This window comes from Neodiprion lecontei, chromosome 7 (assembly GCF_021901455.1).
Source record: "Neodiprion lecontei isolate iyNeoLeco1 chromosome 7, iyNeoLeco1.1, whole genome shotgun sequence".
NCBI lineage: Eukaryota > Metazoa > Arthropoda > Insecta > Hymenoptera > Diprionidae > Neodiprion > Neodiprion lecontei.
Genome location: NC_060266.1, coordinates 6249960 through 6275038, shown reverse-complemented (window position 1 = coordinate 6275038; position 25079 = coordinate 6249960). Strand labels below are relative to the sequence as shown.

The following is a 25079-nucleotide window of genomic DNA, read 5'->3' as shown; positions in this document are numbered from 1 at the left end:
AAACATTTTGCGCTATCGTAGATCCTTTTTTGATAATTGGAACGCAAAGATCAGTCTGTTAGGTTTACTCTACTTTTATAGTTAAACAAGTAACTTTAACGTCAATTTATTCTTGCACAAGCATTAAAATATAGCAACAGTGATCGTAATGAGAAAGAATAGTAACGGGTACTAGACTTTCCGGTAACAGCTAGAAAACTAATTTTCATTTTCTACCTAGAACTATATTTTTCGATCGTGGTAAAAAATTAAAATAGTTAAGGACTGAGCGGTAACTGGAACTAAAAATTTCTCTCAGTGTACTTAGAAAAAACTTACCTAACCCGTTTACTTGGAAACAAAAATACTAACTCAAAACGCCTTTATTTGACTAAAGAAAGACTTTTTTGGCGATTTTGAGATCTTTTGAACATGTTTCACGAATTGAGTTTTTTTTTTTTTCTTACGCAACGTGAGAATAATTCTACAGAATAAATAGCGTTAATCGATTTGTCAGAAAATTTCACCCCTGTTTCATGCACTCGACAATTATTTAATGTTTCGAATTTTCATCCACGTTGTTTTTATAGCTCTCAATAAGTTTCCGATCTCACCGATCGACAAGAAAAGCACCGTGAAATTTACTGTAATCCAAAGTGAATGTTGCTTAATTTTGCGAACTCCTTCTGTAGTTACTGTAGTAATTCTTCAAATCGAATTAATCCAACTGTGAATAAATTGTCAATTAAATTGATGTCCACGTGCAGCAAATCGTTCAGTTTTCTTTCCTAATTACATGCAAATTCTAACAATATTCAATCTGTGACAAAGAAGAAAAATAATTCAAGTAGAAATTACATCGAATTGTATATTTCACTCTGCTGTAGCTGGTAACCGCAGATCGCAGAATCCTGTTTTTACGCAGGGAGTGAGACAGTAATCCCAAGCTTGATTGCACCGCCATCCAATTATACAGAACTAGGAAGCTAAAATCGAACCCACAGCTTGTGTAAAAATGTGCACCGCGAAGCACGCTGACCAAACTTCTCTTTCGGGTTCCTTCGATTCACCTTCAACGAAGTTCCTTTTTCACGAAAACAAGAAGCAAAGCTCTGAGAGCTTTTCTACCTATTTTATACCGAATCGAATCCCCGAAATTAAAATGTAATACGATCGAACTGCGATTAGTTCCGCAATCCGTTTTCGATTTTTCGTTTTTAATGCTGTGGTAATAGTTATTTCAACAAAAAATTTCTTTACGCAGATTTTCAAAAGCCAAAACAAAAAAAAAAAAACGTATTTCAAATCGAGCAAGTTTAAAGTTCCGTATCCCATCGATTTTCACTACCCAACACCTCAGTTCTCGCGCATAAAAAGCTTCGTTGAATGGCAAGTAAAACGCGTGCCTAAGCATTTTTCAAAAATTTGTTCAAACGTAAGAGCGTGCTGATAGTTTTTTTCTTTTTTTTTTTGCTTTTTCTTTGCTTTGCGTTAAAAAAACTCTGTTGAAGATTTGCCGTTACGTTATGTGCATGAGAAGAGGGAAAATATTCTCTTGTGCAAATACGTAAGAGAGGAAAAATATTAAAAAAAGAGGTAGAAAAAAACGAAGCGAAGAAAAAAAAAAAGAAAAAGAAAAAAAAGAAACGGAAAAGATTTCAGCGTACCTGAAAGAAAAATTCATTCTCCGCCTGTACTTTTGCACGAGGGGGAACAAAGTAAACGGTTGAAATTGAGTTTCAAAAATATCTAATTTCCATAGCGAGGGTATCCCGCCAGTCTGCGCACGGAATATGATCTATATTATCGATTACCGAACATTGTACGAGGGTCCCGAAGAGAAATGCTAAGACCCGAGCAGCGATTTCCGCGAGGAGTAGTTATTATCAAACTGCTAAGAGAAGTGAGTGAGTGCTTTGAAGTAACTTACTCTGATCCTCGGAAGACGCTTACCACGCAATTGTTTCTTTCGAAACGTTTCGAGCCCCATCGTCGAGGACATTTTGCGGGTAGCAAAGAGAGACAGATAGACAGAGAGAAAGAGAGAGAGAGAGCTTTAAAGCTTCGCCCCGAAGAAAGGAGCGGAGGTATAATAATAAAAGTGAGGAGAAGACATGTTATAAAGCAAAGTGCATATCAGGAGGCGTATAAAATATTTCTAACATACCTAGATAAATGCGAAAAGCTTTCAGAGGGCAATCGCTGTCCTCCTTCACGCGTACATGCAAAGCTTGCAGCAGGCTTTTCTCGGTAAGGCGACTGTACGAACCACTTTAATACCAATCCGTGACGGAGGCGACCACGTTCCGACCCTTGAATCTTCCACCCTCTTTCAGCCCACTCGTTTTTTAAATCCGTAAAACGGTGTAAGCCGATTTACACGGAAATCGATAGCTACACACCGCACCTGAGAGTGATGCGCGTCGGAATTAATCGCGTCGACTTTTTGGATCGGAGGAACTTTCAAGTTGGAGGGAAAAATTTGGGATACGTATACATGGTTGGGAAAATTATTTAAATTTCGGTCACGACGTCGAGTTTACAAGAACGTGAAAATTTGTTTCGAACAATTTTTCCATACGCGGAAACTCGAAGTGTAGAGAAATCACTTGGTTTTTTACATTCTTCGAGAATTTGTTAATATCTGACTACCATTGTTCAAATTCTTGTAACTACCCAAATATACCTGTACATATGTATGTAATAAGTAGTGGAAGAAAAAATGTTATGTAGTGATTAGGAGAGGACGAATAGGGTCCTAATGAGAAGTTAGAAAAGAGAAGAAACCGTTTAAAATATCTCTAGCGATTTCATTTAGGCCAATGAAATGGTGAAACGAACAAAATAACGTTCGTATTTCGTGAGAGAAATAAATATAAGTGGACAAATTACAGAAGCCAAGATAACAATAATTCGAGAAGAGGGTTTTATAAATAGAACGATTGAAATCGTGGAATACGAATGTTCTTGTGATTAATTTTAACGTTTTTAGCTCGTTTTGTTTGCCATAAGGATTTTCAAAGATCACTCGAAACAAATTTTACAAATGGATATCCTGAGAGTAGATAAAAATAGATTTGTTTAAGTACGTTACAACAAATAATCGCATTTAAGCGTCGTAACTAGGCTATGATGAAAATTTTTCGAATGTTTTTGAGAAAGTTTTTCCCAAAATGAGCGCAAAAATATTAGACTCGAATTAAAAACACTGAAATGTTATTTTCGGGGATTTCGATCTAGATTTATTTTTTCCATGTTAGCTAAATAAAACTAAATTCTATTCTATAAACCGACTGATGATACTTTCTGCTGAGAAATGGAGGTTGACAATTCTCACTGTCAGTTTAACCTTTAACTTAGCATGACTTCGATCAGCTGCTTTAAAATATCTTGAAGTCCTTTTATCGCGGCTTGTTGAACGGGTAAGCATCTCAGAATTGGTCATTGTGTAAATATTAAGGACGAACCCGGAGCAAAAAGGACCTAATTGAAGTTGAGTACTAACGAGTATATATTCAGTCACTGAGAATCCTCGTTACGTGATTTGTCGTGGATAAAGCTGAGCAGAAGGATCAAATCCTTCAGCTTGCGTTTTATTGTCGAGAAAGTCTTTCTTCAGTTTATATAAACTGGACCAAAGTCAAAAAATCAAATTTCATATTTATAATCTGAAATGTGATGCTATATTTACAAGTCTCTATAAAAATTGACTAATCATCAAAACGAGGAATATGACACCAAAAAAAAAAAAAAACTGGAAAACAAAACCAATCATAACTCATCAGAGATATTCATTTACGCACACGATGAAATCATTTAAATCATAACATCATTTAAATATATTAGAGCCTGAATTTGTTGTTGTCCTGTGTTCTTCTGTACTTCAATATTTGTAGGATACATTGTTAAGGTCTGTTGGAAAATCATCGCATCGCTAGCAAAATGGCAAAGCTTTATTCTCTTTACACACATACTAGTACAGAGTTCACGGTGCAATCAGTGAATTTTCAGAAAATACTATAACAGAAATGGATTTAAAAAAATTCAAAAACGATTTGTAACTAATTGTAAGCATAGATGTTTGAGCCACATATCACCAGTTGTTGTGTAACACTTGCCGATGGATTATTCATAAATCGTATCGAATTGATTCCACGAACTTTCCAAGTACCGTATTGTTGGGCGGAGGGTCAAACTGTGGACGGTCACAGTTTCGTTAATCACGATTTCAATTTCAACCGATGCTCTGGCTTCCCGCCCAGCAGTCAATTAAACCGTCTTTGTCCCGGGACACGGAAACGGACTGAACCCATTTCGAAAAAGCACGCGTGAATGTTAACCGAGGAGAAATATATCTTACAATTAGACTCAACGAAAATACGATACGAGGATTTTCATTTTAACAAGACGAATTGACTCGAAAACATTCTGCGTTCGGTACTTTTGTTACTGGCTGGTAAGAACAGTGAATCAGACTAATTGTAAAATAAATATAATTTGCAAATGGTGAATTTTTACTCGTTTTCGGTTCTTTTTCACATCGCAACATCAAATCACAAGTTCTAGAAACCAGTTACAAATACAGCTATAAATATATATACACGGCGATTCTAAGTGAGCGCTGCGGTATGTTGGATTGCCTACCACTAAGGGGAGCAAATATCGGTAATACAGACCTGCCGAGTTATCGGTATGTAGCGCATCTAAAGTTCTCGCGAGTCAGCTGGAACAGCCCGCGCTGCAAAGTTGTGTGGATTTGGTCAAGCAATTGTTTCGTTGTTTATAACCAACATTGAAGCAGTCAGTGAGTTACGTTGAAGTGATTATGCGACTTGACTTGACTAAAGTGATAATGACTCGGTAGGTCTGTTTTATCGACATTTGTACCCCTCAGTGATAGACAACCCAACATATTGTGGCGCTTACTCGAAAAATCCCGTTTATTCCTAATCAAGTTTGGAATAATTAAATTCTAGACATTTTCCAAGTGACGATTTTTCATCCATCTGGAAAAAATGATAAAAAGTGTCAGCAGGTAGCATTTCATTAGTCACGTCGATTCGTTTCAATTTTCAAGTGTCCAACTGACTCACAACAAAATATCTCTTTATTTTATTTTAGGATCTCTTTAAACGGACACGCGATGTCTCCAGTTTTTTTATTGGATGAAGAAAAAGGAGAGCTTCTGGAAGTCAAAATCCTTAAGGGAGTGAATTTCAAACGGTTAAAAATAGCCGGTATTTGCCAGTTCCAAGAAACCTGATTGCCTCTCGACATCCTGACTGAAATATTCACCGGATATGGTTCACTGTCCGGAAGTACTAAGCCATCAACCTCCGGAAACTGGGCCATTGTCAATCCAGCCTTGCCAAGTGGTTGGCTCGGCTTATATTTTACTCTGTACTATTTTCTGTACACGCAGTTCAGTTTTTATACGCTCAGACAAACGTAATCGAAATAAACGAGGACCAATGGTTCTTACCTTTGCTTTCAAGCGGTAAAAAAAATTCTGACCTATTATGAAGCGTAGCTACACTTTAATCAATGGATAAGAACAGCATAAGAGAACCATCTCAACACGCAAATTGATTACTACAAGATGTAAATATCAATTGGCTGCTGAAAATGAATAGTATAAACTCTACATTGTTTGAAGATAAAAAATCGACATTTCGGCTTATTAATTCATGAGTAGTAAATAGATCAGCGAATAGGTTCACATTTTGACATCGTCAGTCCAATTCGACTTCGTAAGGCGTTGTTCTCTTCAGAAGACATATACAAATACTTTACTTGCTTTTCATTTTTGGTTTGCCGAGTTTTGTGCAAAATAATGATATATTTTCTTTAATTTCCCTAAAAGTCTAGCAAACAACCGGTATTTTCCGTGCTGATTTTTTTTATGTTTTTTTTCACTGATTCCCCGACTCCAACGATAATAGCTTGTTTTCTGAAAAGAACACTCTCTTTATGAAGTCAAATTGGACAGACAATGTACCTTCAACCTTGTGACGACCAACTAATATTGTTGAAAAATGAACCTATGTCCTGATCATCCATGTACTACCCACGAGTTGATAATCTGAAATGTAGATTTCGATATTTCAACAACAGATATGAACCGCAAATTTGTCGATACCGTCGGAATTCATAATTCCTTGAAAAGTTTCGTAAATCAGTTTGAGCCGCCAACGTTTCGACATCGATTTGACCATATTGATGATTCGAAAACCTTTGCCCACGCTTAACGCTACACACTGTAGGAAAATTGCTGCCTTGGTCCGAAATATCGTACATACCATGAATTATGCCCGTACCGAAACATTCGCAGACAACCGAAGTCTGCAAGCACTGAAAGCATAATGGACGAGATTCCTGCGGCACCATTGTCCTTGACTTTTGGTCACACCCTTCGAAGTCAAGGTCAGTGAACTTAGTTTCCGATTTATCTTAGGTATTTACCAGCTACACGTACATCGGTAAAAAAACCGGAGAAATAACATCGTTTTGGATTCTGCTCTCGCGTTTTTTCCGTCGAGACATATTCGTAGCCTGTCACTTCGTTTCATAGACACACCACTTATTTCTCTTCACGATAAACATGCAGCGTACTACCCATCTTACTAACAGAGACATATGCTTTAGTTATATGAAGGAGACAGCAGACAACTGCTTTTATACGCACAATTAGAAGAATATTATTATTGCAGAATTAATGCATTATAAAATCACTGTAGATAATTTATTTCAAATTGGGACGATCAAGGAAAAGAAAATTTCTTCTTGATATCTTTCAATTAAAATTATCATTCATCAGACCCGATTTCTCTCTAAAGCACTTCATAAGCCAATTACAACTGAAATTTTCAAAATTTATCAAATCTTACTCTTCTATGTTTCTATTTTAATTTCAAAGTGATTAAGAGTATTAATTTTGTTTTATTCTGTTCTTAACAGTTTTGAACAAATGCATCGAACGATATCAAACTGAAAAAATTGTTTCGAACTTTTGCAATGCTATAATTTTTGAGACCTTTGCTTTTTCTCTAAACTCAAAAGCATTTTTGTCAACTTCTTGAAGATCGTCTTGAAACAAAATTAATGTGCCATTTCGTTGCAGGACCGAAATGATGATAATGTTATATAAATAATTCAGAACCGTGGATAAAAATCAAAACCAAATTGTCAATTCTGGTTAGAAAAATTGTAGTTCTTTTCCTATTTGTGATGTGATTGTAATTCCAGCAGTTTTCTGCAATATTCCCTGATTCACTGTAGGAGAAAAGGTTACATTAACAATTTTATAAATAAATAAATAAATAAGTTTCAAACGAGTAAAATAAATTAGACTAGATAGCTTTCACGTTAACAATATACGTTGTTTAAACATTCAGCGTAACTAGAATTTACATTCAAATTATCCCAATAATTGAATATACGCCACTTTTGAATGAAAATAATAATGCAATGTAATCGACAGTAATTCGCTACGTTTGTTGTTTGCCATTCGAGTTACATGACTTTGTTAAAATAATCTTCGCGTGAGCCCAAACGAGTTCCGAGTACACAAAAGTATTTTTTTACGTCGATTTACCGAAGCATAACGATTGTTGGCAGAACTCGAGGCAAAACCACCCTCGGAAAAAGGAGCGTGTGCCCGTGAGAAGAGGAAGGAAGTACTCCGCGCCGGTAGACTAACAATTGCTTTTTGTTATTTCGACTTTTATTTCAGCCTCTACCTACCGACACTTTTTACCATCGAATTGTTTTCATCATTTTTCCCGGAGAAAGAAAAAGCGTCACTTGGAAATATCTGGATTATAATTGTTCCAAACTTCATTAGGAATACATGGGATTTTTTCCAGTAAATGCCGCAGTATTTTGGGTTGTCTATCACTGAGAGGTAAAAATATCGGTAAAACAGACCTATCGAGTCATTGTCACTTCACTCAGGTCAGGTCACATAATCACTTCAACGTAGCTCATTGACTGCTTCAGCGTTGGTTATAAACAACGAAACAACTGCTTGACCAAATTCACACAATTCTCTAACGCCGGCTGTTTCAGTTGACTTGCGAAAACTTTGAACGCGCTATTTACCGATAATTAAGCGGGTCTGTATGACCGATATTCACTCCCCTTAGTAGTAGGCAATCCAAGATACTGCGGCGTTTACTTAGAATCACCGTGTATATGTATTTAGAGCTGTATTTGTAACTGGTTTCTAGAACTTGTGATTTGATGTAGTCTGAATCACTGTTTTTATGAATTAATAATATGTCTATATTCTGCGCTACTACAATTTTAATATGACAATATAAAAGATACAATTGATGTTTTATCAAGACGAAAGTACCGAAAATTAATTCATCTATCCATGGCTAACTAGAAAAATTGAAGAACCCTTTTTCAAAAATCACATTCATTGTGATACATACTATACAGATACGTATAATTGAAATCTGATACTCGAAACATTTGCGAGCTAGCAAGTACGGTGGAATAAAAAAAAAAAAAAAAACTGGGAAGAAATGAGCATCAGGTCACAGAAATTGCTCATTATGGATGTCAGTACTGGAGTATCGACTTTACTTCCGATGGATCTCTGTAGTTGGTTGAAAAAAGCTCACAATCAGTTGGTAAATGGCTTTTTTCACGTAAAAACCGTTGTAAAGAATTCGTTTTTTGTTCACTACACGATTGTTCTGTTTCATAATTGCATCGCAGCTGAGAGACAGAGAGAAAGAGGGAGTGAGAGTATTAATTTGTGTCGAAGCTCGGCCCCCAAATGGGACTCCTCAAAATGGACGCAAACAGGCGTGACTCAGGCACGTCGAGTATTCTGTCACAGGGATGAAAAAGCCCCGCGATGCTTTGCGCATTGACGCGAGGGTGTAATTGTGTGCTATAGGAGCGCCATTCTTGACTGGGTGGGATAATTGGCGAATGTGTAACTGACAGGAGACGAGCGAGGTGGCAAGTGCTTGGATACTTTCCTTTGGTAGTAGCTGTGACGCGAAGAAGCGTTGACAATAAGCAACATTGTCTTGTAATTCCGCGGTCCTAACGACGCGCCACGCTAGTGGTAGAAGATGTTGCCAACGGAGCGGAAGGAGGGAAGCAAATCTCCGTGATTGAGGTACAACTACTTAAAAAATAAACAACGCGCTCCAAAATCAACCTTTTTCTTAATCAAAAGTCATTTCACATTGGCAAAATTATTGGGATATAAAACTGTCTCCTAAGGTTTCTTCCACAACGATGGCTCAATTCAGACCCTTTAATTAACCATCGCCCGTCAGAAATTGGTGAAAAAATTTAATGTGATTCTTTTCATTTTAAACATTAGGATAATTCATTATGACTTCTCGTATGGTTTTATTATTTACGAAACCCTACGTTCGTACTATCAAGAATTCTTTATCGAAGGACACGAGCCATAGAAAAGATGAATTGGGTTATCGGTGTAAAAAAAACTTATGCGACTCAATTTTTTTTTTTCCAAAAGATATTTTAGATGTGAAAGGGACTTTGATTAAGAATCAAATCATTTTGGACTATGTTGAATTTTTTGAGCAATAGCTGTATTAATTTGAGAGAAAAAATCGATTCTGAGTACGTTAAAATTCTGGAGATCTGCTCTGCGACAGTAATTTTACTAAATCCTAGTTTCTAAGAATTTTCTACCGTTTCAGTAGCCTCGGGCTCAATTATCTATCTCATGTGAAACAAATTGGATGTATGAAACGAGGTGTTCAAAAATTGCAAACTCTCGACATTTTTCCCCTGTGCCCTTTAGACAGCCTTCGGTAACTAAATTTCACGACTACGACTAGATTTAGGCTACATACCGTTATCGATCCGCAGTATATAATCCACTCTCAGTAATGATTCTGTATTTGTTCACCGTTCCGCCAAGTAGTCAGTAAAGTATAACTGTTTATAACAAAATTCCGCTATCGTCGACGAACGGATCTCAAAACATTTAACTAATGAAATAGTATCTTAAAAGAAGAATTATTATTGTTTACAGTGAGGTACAATTGCGTGCCATTGAACTAGAAGAATATCAAGCCAAGTTGCCGAACATTTGTTAAAAAAATGACGACTTTAAAAATCGTTAAATTTATACGCCAGTTTATGGAGATGACATGCTGGTAATATTTTTCCATATAATAATTTATATACTGCATGATTCTAGATGTCTGATACGAGGTACGTAAAACAATTTAAAAAATCCGTATCGACGATAAAAACAGGGGGTCACAGAATGCTTAAGAAAATAATAACGATAAAACTTGGAAAAATGTCACGAGCATAAGAATTTTCGTGACCACGACTTTTTAGGGATTAAGGTTTGGCAGTACAAATCGTGAGTTGATTCTAGCTACTCATACTCATATCGCACTAGGTGCGTTAATTAATAATAACTAATTTTCGGTTCACGTTAGATTGCGAAAATTGTACGTTGAATATATTGTATTAATAATTGTGAATAACAATCGAACTCACTCTGAATTTGATACACAATAATGTGACTAAGCATAAGCTTAACGTTACAGAGTCTCTAGTGACTGACCGCATGTAAATTCGGGATGAATAAGGGTGAATTTTGGCTATTCAAAAGAAAAGTACTTCCAATTTCAAGCCGGCGTCAACATTTCTGATAAATAACTTGACGACTATTTTTTTCCACTTTTCTCTATAAGTACCCATGAGTATTCACATCTGTATGATAACACCCTGTGAATTGGTAAATTTTCGGTATTGTCATCTTAAAACGTTATCAACCACTCAAACGAGAAAGCTGCCGCTAATACAACTTCCCTATTGTCGAGTGAAATACTTTGGAAGTGAGTATAAGTTCGCTGCGAGGTTCAAATATAAGAGGACGTTAAGGAGGACACAAAGTTCGATCAGGGAGGTGGAGCGGTAAGGAATTAAGATGACAAAGAAGAAGGTGGGCGGGTTCGTAAGAAAATTATTGTCACAAGTTAAACAAAATTTAGTCTCGCGAGGAATAAAGTAAATTTGGTTTCGATGTGGCATTTAACCTCGAGCAAGCAGTTCGTCCCAAGGTACACAAGGCGACGAGTTCCAAGATCGTGGCTACGGAGCACCTAGGAAGGTACGCGATGTAAATAACCACATTTCTATTCTCCCTTCCAAATTTTCGTCTAATAACCAGCGGAACTTTACGTTTTACTCGGTGCCCTGGTAACGACTGAATAAAGTATGAGAATAACGCGCTTTCTCTCCCATTTTGTTTCTGGAACAAAGAACATGTTAACGCGAAATATATTGAACGGTGAAAGCTGGGTGGAAATAATGTTGTAGGATAAAATAATGACAGTAAAACGTGTGAGCATCGGGTATAAATATAAATATATGGGAGAAACATTCTATCTGGCTGAAATTTTTGGAGGAAATCAGCTCGCATTTTTGAATCCTGGCTTTGTCTTCAAATTTTCAACATTTTCGTGGGAAAATAAATATAACGTATAACGTGTGTTTTGTGTGAAAAGAAAGTCTGATGTTTCTGAAACCAAAAAACACAATTTTTTCGATATTTGCAGTCCTGTGTGTGGACAGATACGAAAAATGAACTGATTTCATTTTTTTTATTTTGTGAATGAACTGTAGACACTTTGATTAAAAAATATATATTGTTTTCATTTTTTGGTTGCAGTGTGAAAAAAAAACATTTTGAAGTTTATCCAGAATCTTTTATAGTGAAATGGAAATGTGATCGTAATTGAATGGGGATAAATATTATAGGGTTATGAAATACATGTATTCATGCAAAATATTAATATCTCTAGAATATTTATACCAATTTAATTGTGATTCCATTTTCCCCCAGACTCTGAAAATTTCAAAATACACTCTAAAATGCCCACTTCTTCACACACAAAATAAAATCAAATTTACTTTCATTCCCTTTCCACATGTAAGACTGAAAATATCAGAAAAAAAACTTGTTTTTATTTTGTAGATCTTGAAAATCTGTCACAAGGTGAAATCCATTCTCGAAAAGATCAAATTCTTCACATGAAAAACAAATTAGGTCATATTTTTTACCTGACGACAGGAAGTGCTAGAATTTGAGGACAAATGTTCAGCTGATCGATAGGGAGATGAACATTGTTCGAAGTGTTTCTTGTAAACGGTTAAACTTAAGAGCCTAAGAATTTTATGGATTTTAAATTTTAAGCCTGTAAAAAGCTGTCCAAATGTTGGTGCAGATCAGCTCGTATGATATCCTTGCAGAGAGATCTCCTTTCCCAGCATCCTTCGAGCCTGTAAAGGGGAGGGGATGGATGTGAAAAAAGACATTGGAATAAGACGCCAAGGTTTTCAGAAGAGAATGGAAGGGAAGGTAAGAGAGAGAGAAAACTTGGTAAAACGAAGTTCCTCGCGTCAACTGCAAACGAAATGAAATATTCCCTATCTTTGTTACATCGGAGAGCGAAATTATTCTTCGCTGTTTGGGAACTCCATTAGTTGAGTCAACATGGCGCTTTCGTGAACTTCGCAGCATCCCAGCTCAGCCCAGCTCTTCTGAACCTATACCGAATAGGTGTATATCCCGTACCCAAGGACCTTTCAAACCTCGTTAAAACAATGGACGGTTTCTTTCCAGAGCCATAAGTCAGCCGTGAGAGATCAGAGGTCAAACTTTACCCTTAATTTTGTACGGGATCAATTCTGTTCACTTCGTCTGATTATCCAAGTTTTCCGATTTCCACCAGCACAGTTGTGAAAATGATGCACAAAAATGATGACCAGGAAATATGAAACGTGAATATCGCTGGCTTTCAATAATAAGGCTGGTCTTGAATACAGATTTCTGTACCGACGTGGGGAGTGTCGATAAGATATCGGTAAAGGAATCTGTATCCAGAACTGACTTTGTATTTCTACTGCTTTCTATGATAACATACACGATCGATTCTTCCAGCATCGTCTGATAAATTATTCAAGTATTCCGATTTCCACCAGCACAATTGTGAAAATGATGCACAAAAATGATGACCAGGAAATATGAAACGTGAATATCGCTGGCTTTCAATAATAAGGCCGGTTTTGAATACAGATTCCTGTACCTACTAGGGAGTGTCGGTAGGATGTCGGTAAAGGAATCTGTATTCAGACCCAGCTTTGTACTGTGACTGCTTTCCACAACAGCATGCGCAGAATCTCTTATTTCTTATTTATTTATTTCGTGTACACAAATGGCGAAAGTCTTTTCAAATACCGAATTTCTGTCACGCAAAAAGAGAATTTCCAAAGAATACAGTAAAATAACACCGGAGATAAAAAACCGAGTAAGCCAAACTCGGTAAGGGAAAAATTGTGTCTCCAACTTGACGTCGGTCTTGGCAACGAAAACTCGTTTCTGATTATATAGTCCACAAAATCGAGTGGCACACAATCAATAATTATAGCAATACCAATCAGCGAAAGGTTTTAATTCAAATTCCGGGCTTACAGAATTGAAATGAGCTTGATGAATTCATTCTAATGGAATTGCAAATTTCCAGTGGGAGAAAATATTTTCAAACTCAATTTTCACAAAATGATATCAAAATTGTTATACTTTTAAGATTCCCCTTCGCTATACCGAGGATGTTTTTTTAACACGAAGATAACTTGAAATCGTCAAGAATCCAGGTAATCGCGACAAAAACACGAAAGCACAAAAAATGGACCTGTCTTTTGCAGAACTTCCATGCACAAATTCTGCCGCTAGTGAAAATATTTTATTTCATTAAATTGTTCTTGAAACGAAAACGATGATACATACGCTACGGAAGATGAAAACAACGTATTCATTAAAATTATTAAAAGCTGCTGTCAAGTCTCGTGAATCATTCAAAGAAAAATAATCACAAAATCGTAATCAAATTTTCTCGCCACTGTTACGTCCTTCAAAGCTTGGATTCTTTTCCCGCACTCTTACAGCGGCCTTGTAGCTTGAATCCTCTTATTATCATCACACTTATAATCCCACATTCAACTCCTCAATTCAAGTTCCTCTCATTTCCTCTCATCCTTCGTACGCTAATTGCATAATCGACGGATTACAAACCCGAAATAAGCTGTAATAACATCACAGCTGGTTGTGGATACGGTCATCGATAGCCGCTCGTCAAAATCGCCAATGACGTATCCAGTAACGCCAAAGCAGTGAAAATTGTGTATAACAAAATATGTTCTCTTGTTATTTAAAAAAATAAAAAATATTTTTATTATTACCACATTTCCGCGAACAATTTCAATGCTCGGATTGCAATCGAACGATCTTAATATACCATATATAAATTTGAAGAGGAAAAGAAAACAAGGGCAGAATAAAAAAAAAAATACAGTCCAAAATTAATTGAGTACCGAAAAAAACCAAGTTTGTTTTCCAACGATGTAACGAGTAAACAGCTGGCTGTCAGCGTGCAGCCTTTGATTTTATTCCAGGGATAGGGGCGAATTCAATCTAGACCATTTTTTCATCGAGCACATAATCGTTTTTAACGTAAACAAGGGCGATGTTTACGGCCAGAGATTATTGGAAAATAATCAAATTGCGTCGAAACTCTGGAACGGGAAAATCGGAAAACTCAATTTGACGCCGTGGCGCATGCATATGTATAATGCATACGTTGTTAGTGGATTTATCTCGACGCCTGCACGACTCAAAATTACGAAATGCTTACAGATATGTAACAAACAGTAAAAGCACGGCTGAACTGTTGTTGATATTATTGACGCTAACTTTCTGAACTTGAAAAATACTAACAATAATAATAACAATCTAGAATCCGACCACTATGAATTATTGTTTGAAAATTTTTACAAGTAGCATCGGATTTTAATATATTCGTTTTTGAAAAATGCAAATAATTGAATAGTTTTAAAAAATTTTGAAAATATTCTTAAAAACTCCGGTGTTACATCTGAAAACATATGAGTAACTGCCCGTCATAAACTGACTCTTCCTTTGAATTTCTTTAGCATTTTTGATACGTCACAATCTCTCAGAATTGTTTCTGATTGTTAATTAAATCGCATCGATCGATACGTCGATTTTAAAAAATCCTAGATAATTCCTGTCGATTCGAAAAATTTGAAGAAAAGATACTTCAAAAAAAAAAAAAGGCGAACACTGCTTGTTATAGGTGACAAATTCGCTTATACGTGTACGTATTATATACGTGCTGTCTCAACTAAATTTCACCCCAAGTCGCAAACTAATTAAATAAGCGATAGCTTTGCCTAGACACCGACTGACATTACGAGCCCAACACCTTCTACACGCCTCGAACCTACAACGAACCCTTCCTTCGCCTGCCTAGTCGCTCCTCCATCCGTTGATAGCGGCTGAAGTTGTTGCTGGGTTATTAAAACGCGCTCTTGCCACGCTGAGCTTGTTATCTCATAGCTCTTCCTTTCGGCTTGTCATGCATTACGCGTAAGCTGCTTTCACCTTCTTGCTTTGTCCCCAAAAACAGGTTGTTAACTTACATACACTCACTCACTCACTCACTCACTCTCTCTCTCTCTCTGTCTCTCTGTCACGCATTTTGATTCATCTTTATCTGCAACGTTGTGCAGAAATAATTGACGTGGAAAAATTCCTTCGATGAAAGAAATTTTTAGTTCCGGTTACCGCTCAGTCCTTAACTATTTTCATTTTTTACCGCAATCGAAAAATATAGTTCTAGGTAGAAAATGATTAGTTCTGTAGCTGTTACCGGAAAATCTAGTATCCGTTACTATTCTTTCTCATAACGATCACTGTTGCTATATTTTCTTGCAACTGTTCTGAAAATTTAGTACTTGTGCAAGAATAAATTGACGTTACAGTCTTGTTTAACTGAAAAAAAATAGAGTAAACCGAAGAAACTAATTTTGCGTTGCAATAACCGAAAAAGGATCGACGATAGCGCAAAATGTTTACGCGTACCTCGTTTTTCGTAATTCCAACAATATTCATACAGTATTGTTAACGACACCTGTTTTACTGAATTTTTCTAGTTACCGTAACAAATGACAAAAATTTTTTCTCAGTGTTACTTGAATCGTTTTCAAATATATTTTCAACATTCCTGACAGCTGAAGCTCCATTTTTTGACATTTCATACACTGTGAGAAAATTTCGGAGAAAAAAGAATAATAATGTATTTTTTTTTCACGTACAAATTATTATGAGATTATTTTTTTGTTATGAATTATGCGTAGACAATACATGCGGATTGTATGAAAAACATTGCTTAAAACTAAATAACAAGATAGTCAATGATAGTTATAGTTATGAATCGAAATTTATTCTAAAAAAAATTATTAGTGTAACGACTGCAGGTATAATCAAGGCTTAAAATATTCACTCGATATTAAAACTTCGAGCAAAGTTTTCTAATTGATTGTTGTTGTTTCAACTTGCGAACTTTCAGTATCCACATCATTTATCACTTCGGATGTCCGTCTGGGGTTCATTTTCCCGGGGAGTCGATAAAATTCACTGTACCTCCTTCGGCGGATTTTCGGTTCGCTGGTTACCGGGATTGTAAAAAATGAGAACCTCGCTTATGATTGAATTAATGCCAGACGGAACGTGAACAAGATCGACAGAAGTTCAGATGCCTACTCGTCAAAGCATTCTGTAGGCACAAAGAGCGGCATTCGTTTTCCATGGATTTCCAAATTACTTGCCTTTAGCAATTTCTTGCCGGCTAATTGGCTCAGTTAAAGGCTTGGACTTCTGAACTGGCACGTCAATAAATCTGAAGTCCATGCTGTACCTTTGAGAAATGAAAAAAACGCCAATTCCGAGTGGATATTATTCGCAACTGCCCTGGGAATAATCGGCCCCTGTTTGCATGATAGCAAACTACGGAAAGAAACCGCAGAAAATATTCCCTGATAATTTGTGAACCAATGTTTTGTTTAAACAATGAATTGATAACTCTTGCGCATGACGATTGTTCAAATTTAATTTTCATATCGTCTTTATTGTGGTTGATTTTTTTCCGATTTTTATCTTGTCATAAAATATTCAATATTGTCGACGAGACTCACTTTTGATTGAGAATGTACAGCCAATACATCCTTAAATAAAAATGTAACGTTAATTGAACAAGTGAAGTAAAAGGAGCATAGAGAGTGGATTCCTAACGAGTAAAAATTGTGTCGTCTGCTAGACATTCATTGCGCATGCGCTATGAATCGAGATCGGCTGCTTGTCAGGGTGACCAACCACCGGAAATTTGAAATTTATCCGTGACAGTTTACCGCGTGGTATTTAACCTCAAAAATGTAGACAATTCGACTTTAACTGCCTTTGGGCTGATTGTCGTGTATCGATGTCAAATTTTCGATGGTTGGTGAGCCTGACAAACGATTTCCGTTTACAGCGCAGGCGCGATGAACTCTGGCAGACGACGGTGTGTTTACTCGTTCGGAATACACTCTGTACGTGATGCGTAACGAAATTGACGAGTGTTGTGTATATAAAGTGGAATTTTCTGACTAATTGGAAACAATCCGCACAGAATATGCGGATGGGAACCAATATGTGTGCAAAAATTACTCATTGTTCCCATAGGATACGAACATCGATTTTTATATCGATTAGGTACTGGAGATTCATTAGCATGAAGTTAGTAACGTTACTGTAACAATGGATGTTTAGGAGTAAATCATTGCTTCGCACTGAGAAACATTTCACTTGTTACAGTAACTAAAAAAATTGAGTAAAGAAGGTATCGTTAACAAAATTGTATGAATATTGTTGGAATTACGAAAAACGAGGTTCGCGTAAACATTTTGCGATATTGTCGATCCTTTTTTGGTTATTGCAACACAAAATTAGTTTCTTCGGTTTACTCTATTTTTTCCAGTTAAACAAGACTGTAACGTCAATTTATTCCTGCATAAGCATTAAATTTTCGCAACAGTTGCAAGAAAATATAGCAACAGTGATCGTAATGAGAAATAATAGTAACGGATACTAGACTTTCCGGCAACAGCTAGAAAACTAATTTTCATTTTCTACCTAGAACTGTATTTTTCGATTATGGTAAAAAATGAAAATAGTTAAGGACTGAGCAATAACCGTAACTAAAAATTTCTCTCAGTGCACGATAAACAAAAAATGCTCATATTTTTAAAAACCAACTCCCCGAAAGTCATTCAGATATTTCGCAGTAATTATTTTTGCCCTGACGTTTCGTTACGTTGACGTTACTAACTTCAGCCCGGTAGAGATTTCTGACTGTGAGAACGAAGAGAGAAAAAAATAAATAAATAAATAAAGTCACGTTACTCCGCTCATGACTAAGAGCATAAAATGAAAATCTCTGTGACCGGAACCGCGAAAGAATTTCGCGCGCTTTCGATAGAAGATAAGGAGGAAAATAAAGGTTTGATCTCCATCAACCTACTTGGCTAGCGTCTTATTCTTAAAACAGACAATGGGGGATCCGGGCAGTGTGGCCAACGCGATAAACCTGACTCCAAATATGTCCGCGACAGTTGAGGTCTGCTGCCAGAAAAGCTGGGAACAACGGGTGAATGCATCTTTTGTTAGAAGCTAGCTCACTGGATTTTCCAGACAAAAGGGATCCACGGATCACGATATGCTATTCTGAGTAACCGTGTTCACCGCCGATTTCGAGGAGTATCGAAGAATTGAGGATAAACGGCCGGACCAGTGGAATTAAAAGTTGAGAGAAGAGAGAAAACTGTTTGAAAAACATCCAGTGACGTTACTTGTGCCAATAGTCAACACGATAGTGAAACAATAAAACGCGTGCTATACGTAAAATGTAAAAGTATTTGAAAAAATTCAAACAACACGAGATAAGATGTCAGTAATTTGAGATACGATTGTGTAACTCAAACTTGCGAAATAATTGAATTTCAGTGTTTATAATCCGATGCTGTAACGTTTAGAATAAACGGTAAGTAAATCAGAATCTGATCCAAAATACTAGAGTCTGATAATTTTTTACAAGATAATAACAAGGTAAATTAGAATTATCCAGATTGAGATAAGATTGTTTAAGCGCAAGTCCATCTATTTAAGATGAAAGACAGTATCTCGTGCAGTTATCTCTATAAGCGATAAGATTGTTCTCACTTCTATCTAGATAATCGAAAGAACGACGATTGAAAAGATAAATTCATGATACTTTGAAAAAAAAAAATAACAATTTTGAATGAAGAATTGTATTTTTTTTCAATATACTGTACACAGACACAGATAATTTATGTGGAATATATCGCAAATATTTTTCAGAAATTTTTTAGGATCCGATAAACCAGCAAACCGAGTTCAAAAAATCAGGAATAGTATAAAAAACGCGAGAGCTTAAGCATGTTGAATTTTTGAATAACGAAACGATTTCTCAAACTAAATTGTTATCGAAATTTGTGTTGTTCGAATGAGCACAGATTCATTTTCATTGCACGTAAGGATTCATTCTCAAGGCGTTTTTCTATTTTCGTATTTACGAAAATCATGATAATTTTCATTGAAGACTTCAAATCGATTTAGAATTTTTTTTAAAATGATCGTGCTATCGTCAGGAATTGTGCTCCGACCAGCTAAGACTAAATAAATATCACAAGGAGTTTTGTTTCATTTATTTCGGTGCGAGACGAGTTTTGAGGTTATATTTTGCATATCGTTCAACCATCAATTCATGTGACAAGTTATCATTCGAATCATGAATTCTGCAACAAAAGAGCGATGCACCGTCAAAATTTGAACCCTTATCGTTCGTTTGTTTATCTAATATAGAAGAAAAGTGAGTTTCCTCGGTCGGTAAGGACAGGACTACTGCATGACCTTAAAACCGAGTAACCTCCAACAGTCCCGCAGTGGCTTTTCCTCTCCTGAGTTTCTCGGGAAGTTTCACGTCCGACATGCATTGTCCTCGTCGCTCGCAGATTCCGCGTCCTTCCGTCATCGCGCAATTAGGCAAAGTGTCCAGATCGGCGAGGCAACGTTCTACTTCACTCCGCATAGCACAGAGATACCAGCTGTACATACGTTGACGGAATTGCTGACGTCCTTCGAGTCAGCTTCGACGTCCGTGAAAGGGTTCCATTATGCGGAAGTTACCGCCGTGCCATTTCCGGTTCTCATCCTAAAGCTCCCAATTCCCTGCCTCTCTGTCCGCAAGCTCGCCTGAGAATTGCAAGACCATTCCTGCAGTTTACCGATATTCGAATTTTCGAGACGAAGGAGTGAATTTTATTTGCGATACCCGAATTTGGATCCGTATGATTTTTCTCTAATCGCGTTTCGAATTTTCTGACAGACTCGCTGTTGGGAAATATTTTGTTACCCCTGCCGTTTTATCGAAACGGAAGCGTAGAGATTCGTATAATTTTGTTCTTGGATTTCATTGGTTTGTCTTAAAAAATTAGCCAAAAAACTTTTTTTAAAAACAGCCCTCACACTAGGCGACCTCCTCAACGACCAATTCTCTGCAACGTGTGTAAAAAAAAAATATTTTAAATAGAAATATGGAAAGTTGATGTAACAAGAATCCGCAGCTGCATCTTTCGGTAAATCATAACCCTTTGGCTGCCGGAAATATTTAGCATAATCTGGATTTTAGGTGTCTACATAATTTTCAAAAAAACCAACGTTCCGATGTCTGTATTACAATATCACCTTTTAATTCAGGTACTGTTCTACATTTTAGGGAAGTGATCTCACATCTTTTCAAAATGGCGACCAACCAGCGGAAGTTGAATTTCAATGAACATTTTCATGCGAATGATATACTCAATACTGTACGAATTTCCTTTGGCAATTTAAAGGAACACCACATTTGCCTTCAATCATAACCTGAAGAGATTTTCACAGTCACTTTAATACAGCCGCGTAAAATAGTATCAAGAGATTTTGAAATCCAGTATTCATTACAGAGTCAGATGAAGCTTGTATGATGTATAAAAAAAAACTGTATCATACGGCGAATTCAAGTCATGCAAATGGTCATTCGGAGGACTTCGAACTCGCATGAATGGGATCTTTGAGTTTTCAAAGTCGTTTCAACGTTCTGAAGTGACATGAATAGTCAATCCGCGGGTTGTCGAACCCATCGAATACCTATAGTGCATTCCGATAGTGAAATGGCCCATACAGTTGACATAAGGCAGCCCAAATTTTTGAAAAATCACGACGTACATTCGATTATACGTGGTAAAAAATTGAAAATTCAAAAACTATATTTATGTATACCAAGCTTTGAACCGAGTTCCGAAATAATCATTTAACGACACTTCAAGATTTATAACGTTAGAATTCTACTTTTTTCGATCAGGAAAAATTTCCACTTACTGTCAACTTTTTTACCCCAAGAGAAAAGTACGTATCCTTTTTGGGAACAAGGTGAAGATAATTTTTTTTTTTTTTAAGTGTAACCAGAATTTATAATGCAAACATTTTCTTCCGTTATTCTTTTTTTTTTTCTTTTGTAATTGAACATATGTACTATATTCTTCAATTACAAGTATTGCAGACTGATAAAATTGTTACTTGCATTACATTTCTATTCTTGTGTAATTTTAACATTATTTCAAACTGTTACCATTGATTTGATCGCAATAACAAAAAAAGGCAGATATCGAGGGCGTGCAATTTGTCACGATTGCATGTGAATTTTTTTTTTTCAGATTGTAGCACCAACTACCAATAAAACCTCGCAGTTGCAGATTTTTTCGAGCATTTTTCCTCTCACAATAAAATACATACTGAAAACACAGAAGAGCGGCAATTTTAAATTCTCAAAAACCTGAAGATTTGTTTTATCCAATTTTTCAAACGTTGAAGTACGTTTTAAGATCTATAGAAGTCTAGGTACAGAAACCTCCAAATACATAAAGATAAAATACACAGAAATCTAAGTTTACTATTATATTCATCTCCATTTTGAAGAATCTACCTTGACCTTTCAGAGCATTTCGAAATTCCGTTTGACACCGATTTTTACATTTTTGAAACTCCGGAATTATAGCCGTTCCATTTTATGTTCATTATAAATTTTTAATTTCCACCCTGTTTATACCTCGTTCCCGTTGACTGAAAAAAAGACAGACGAAAAAAAAAAAAAAAAAAAATGCTGCATGCTCGGAAACGTTCGTTCAAATTCCAGTCACAATTGCTATTTGTCAACGTCTCTCCACGTGCCTACTCAGAGAGTTCCACCTCCCGGCCTCTCGCCCCTGCAATATCAGGGTGAAACCAGCAGGCAGCCAGCAACTGTCAGTCGAGGCTACCGGCAAACTCGGCCGTTACCTTGGTATTAGGTACACAAATCCAACCCGTTGTACAAAGCTGCGCGCTTTCCCTAGCGGATCAATTTTCCGAAAGCCACAACCCTCCACTTTTCCCTCCCTCCCTCCGCCCTCATCGGCCCAAGGCACTTTCGCCGCGTCTCGCTTTTGACAAATAGCTATTTTGTACAACCATGGTTGTTGTACCTACACCCCCATTGTGCGATTTACGCGATGTACACGCCAGGGTGATTTGAAAATATCGACATTTCCTTCTTTTTTTTTTCACATTTACGCATTCAATTGTTTCGTAAGATGCCTGCTCAAATACAACACTGAGAAACATTGAGTAAAACAGGTATCGTTAAAAAACTTGTTTGAATATTGTTGGAATAACGAAAAACGAGGTACGCCTAACCATTTTGCGCTGTTTGATGGTGTGATGGTTTTATTATTATCTTTCCCGTAGCAACATTGGGAAACATCGATACAAAAGTATACAAACTCAAGCTATATACAGAGTCTCAAATCCGAAAACTTAGCCTGGTTCTATATTTAGTGTAAAGAGGAGCACAGAATAATGACAGAGAACTACAACGACATAGACAAGAGTAGAAATATAGAGATAGAAGGATACAAAAATTGGAAGAGTGAAAGGACGGCAAAGAAAATGTCAGAAAACATAGAAGAAAGTGGAAACACAGAAACGTGGGAAGCAGGAAGTGGAAAAATCTAGATGAAAAATCACCATCAAGAGCGAGTCTCTACCTAGAACTATATTTTTCGATTGTGGTAAAAAAAAAATGAAAATAGTTAAGGACCGAGCGGTAACCGAAATTAAAAATTTCTCTCAATGTGCGGTAACGATTTTTTACCCAAGCCATATCACACCATAGATGTTCGAGGTTTATTCTACGTCAGTTTCTCGGTCGAAACGCGCAGCTTGTCCGAAGTTGTTGGATAAGAGCGAGACTGAATCTCGTGAGATTTTCCTAGGCAACGTTGGTACTCAGCCCCATGATTAATATTATTTCACGCCCATTTGGTCTAGGCTCGTGACGCAATCAAAATCGACTTTGGGCGATGTGGTGGATACCGGCCATGGATGCATGGATACGGAATACGGATACGTTGCGTTTACTTAGTACCAGCTTACGCACTCGACGCGCATGCGCAAACAGACGTGTGCCCTACACCACGGCTAATATACGTACACCACGTGTTGTATAAACACTCGGGGCTTCGAATCGAGAGCTTCTAATGAGCCCGGTTTATAACAATGCTGTTGCAGTCGGACGGAACAAGTGTTGCTTTAACCTCGCATGAATTCATCATAGTCACGAGGTGACAAATTGATCTCGTTTCGTGGTTCCTCACACTTGTGAGAGTCGAATAATACCGTGACGACTCCGTTTAATTATTCTCGGACGATTTTATAAAGTGCCTGTCGATTTAAACGATACATTCTAAACCAGACAAGGTTTTGTTTTAATCGAAAATTAGTCAAAAGATGAGAAGTCTGTGGAGTTTATTAGTAACGAAAAGAGAAAGGCCGCCTGCGGAAATAAAACTGCGGAATCGACTCGGGAACCGATTTCGATAGCGATAAACAAAATTAAAAATTCAAGTAATACAGGACGAACAACGAATTAACGGCGGTTTGATAGAAAAATACTAGTTATAGACGCATTGGGATAAAAAAGAAAAGAACGTTACGATGAGTATTCGATGCACAAATGGCGTATTTCAATCTTGCGAAGAATGGGCGAACGGCTGAATGATTTTAAACGATTATCAATATTTACAATTTTATTTCTACAATTATACACCCCTGATTTATTTATCTGTTGTACCTGTTGTTTTACCAAGACCCTTTGTACTAACTAACCAACTAACTGAAAATATTACACCAAACTTGTGATTACACTCGATTCGTTTACTTTTTCCCTTCCTTATTTTTATCACCGTATTTTAGCACTTCCTGTTTCAATGCGTGACAGATATATAAATTTACTTCAGATAGATATAATAAAATGATTTCAGCAAATTAAATCTCACTGAAAGATTATGAATTTTTTTAAACGCAATTGCAAAATCCATCGTATATATTATATCGTAATGTGTGTTTATAAAATTATTCCAATTCGATTTTTCCAAAAAAATAAAAAAAAAAATGCAGAATTAAACCGTGTTTACGATTCTAAAATGAAATATTGAATATATTCATGTGATACGATTTTTTGTAGAGCTAGATTCACGGATAAAAATATTTATCGAAGCAATTTCTTAGCATTTTGTGCGTTAAATTCGCGTCAAACGCACCGAGACACTGTAGGTATAACGCATTCGAAAAAGTCGATCGTATTCATGCGGCGATTTAATTCAAAGCCGGTAAATAACGCGTTTAAAAATTGAATGGAAAATCTCTAGAGCGCATAAATAGCTAAAAAAAAGCCTCTAACTTACCGCGGAATTGAGCTTGCAGGTATCGTTCAATAATCACCTCGAGTCCATACACTGACAAAAAATGGATCGAGTCCAACACGATATTCGCATTAATATTCGTGGCTTCGATTATTAATTGTATCGATGAATGAAAAACATTCAAAATTTTTTGAATCCACATCTCTTTGTGCTTCAAGTTATTACAGTAAATATCCTTTTCGACCGAACATTCTATAGTTCCCATTGTCGGTGCGTTTGTTAAAAAATTGGTTTTTTGCCCTGAAACAGAAAATAATACGATCGGTTGAACGAGTGTTTCTGTATATTTCAGATATATTTCATAAATACTTACGCCAAGATTCTTCACC

General features: G+C 36.6%; 1 long non-coding RNA gene across 1 annotated transcript in view; it reads right to left on the bottom strand.

Annotated features, from left to right (window-relative positions):
* Nucleotides 1-24833, bottom strand: part of LOC124295353 — a 163800-nt gene extending 138967 nt beyond the window's left edge. The window contains exon 1 of the long non-coding RNA XR_006905271.1: nucleotides 24733-24833. This is a non-coding gene — a long non-coding RNA (uncharacterized LOC124295353). The remainder of the gene's footprint in view (nucleotides 1-24732) is intronic.
* Nucleotides 24834-25079: the final 246 nt, after the last annotated feature.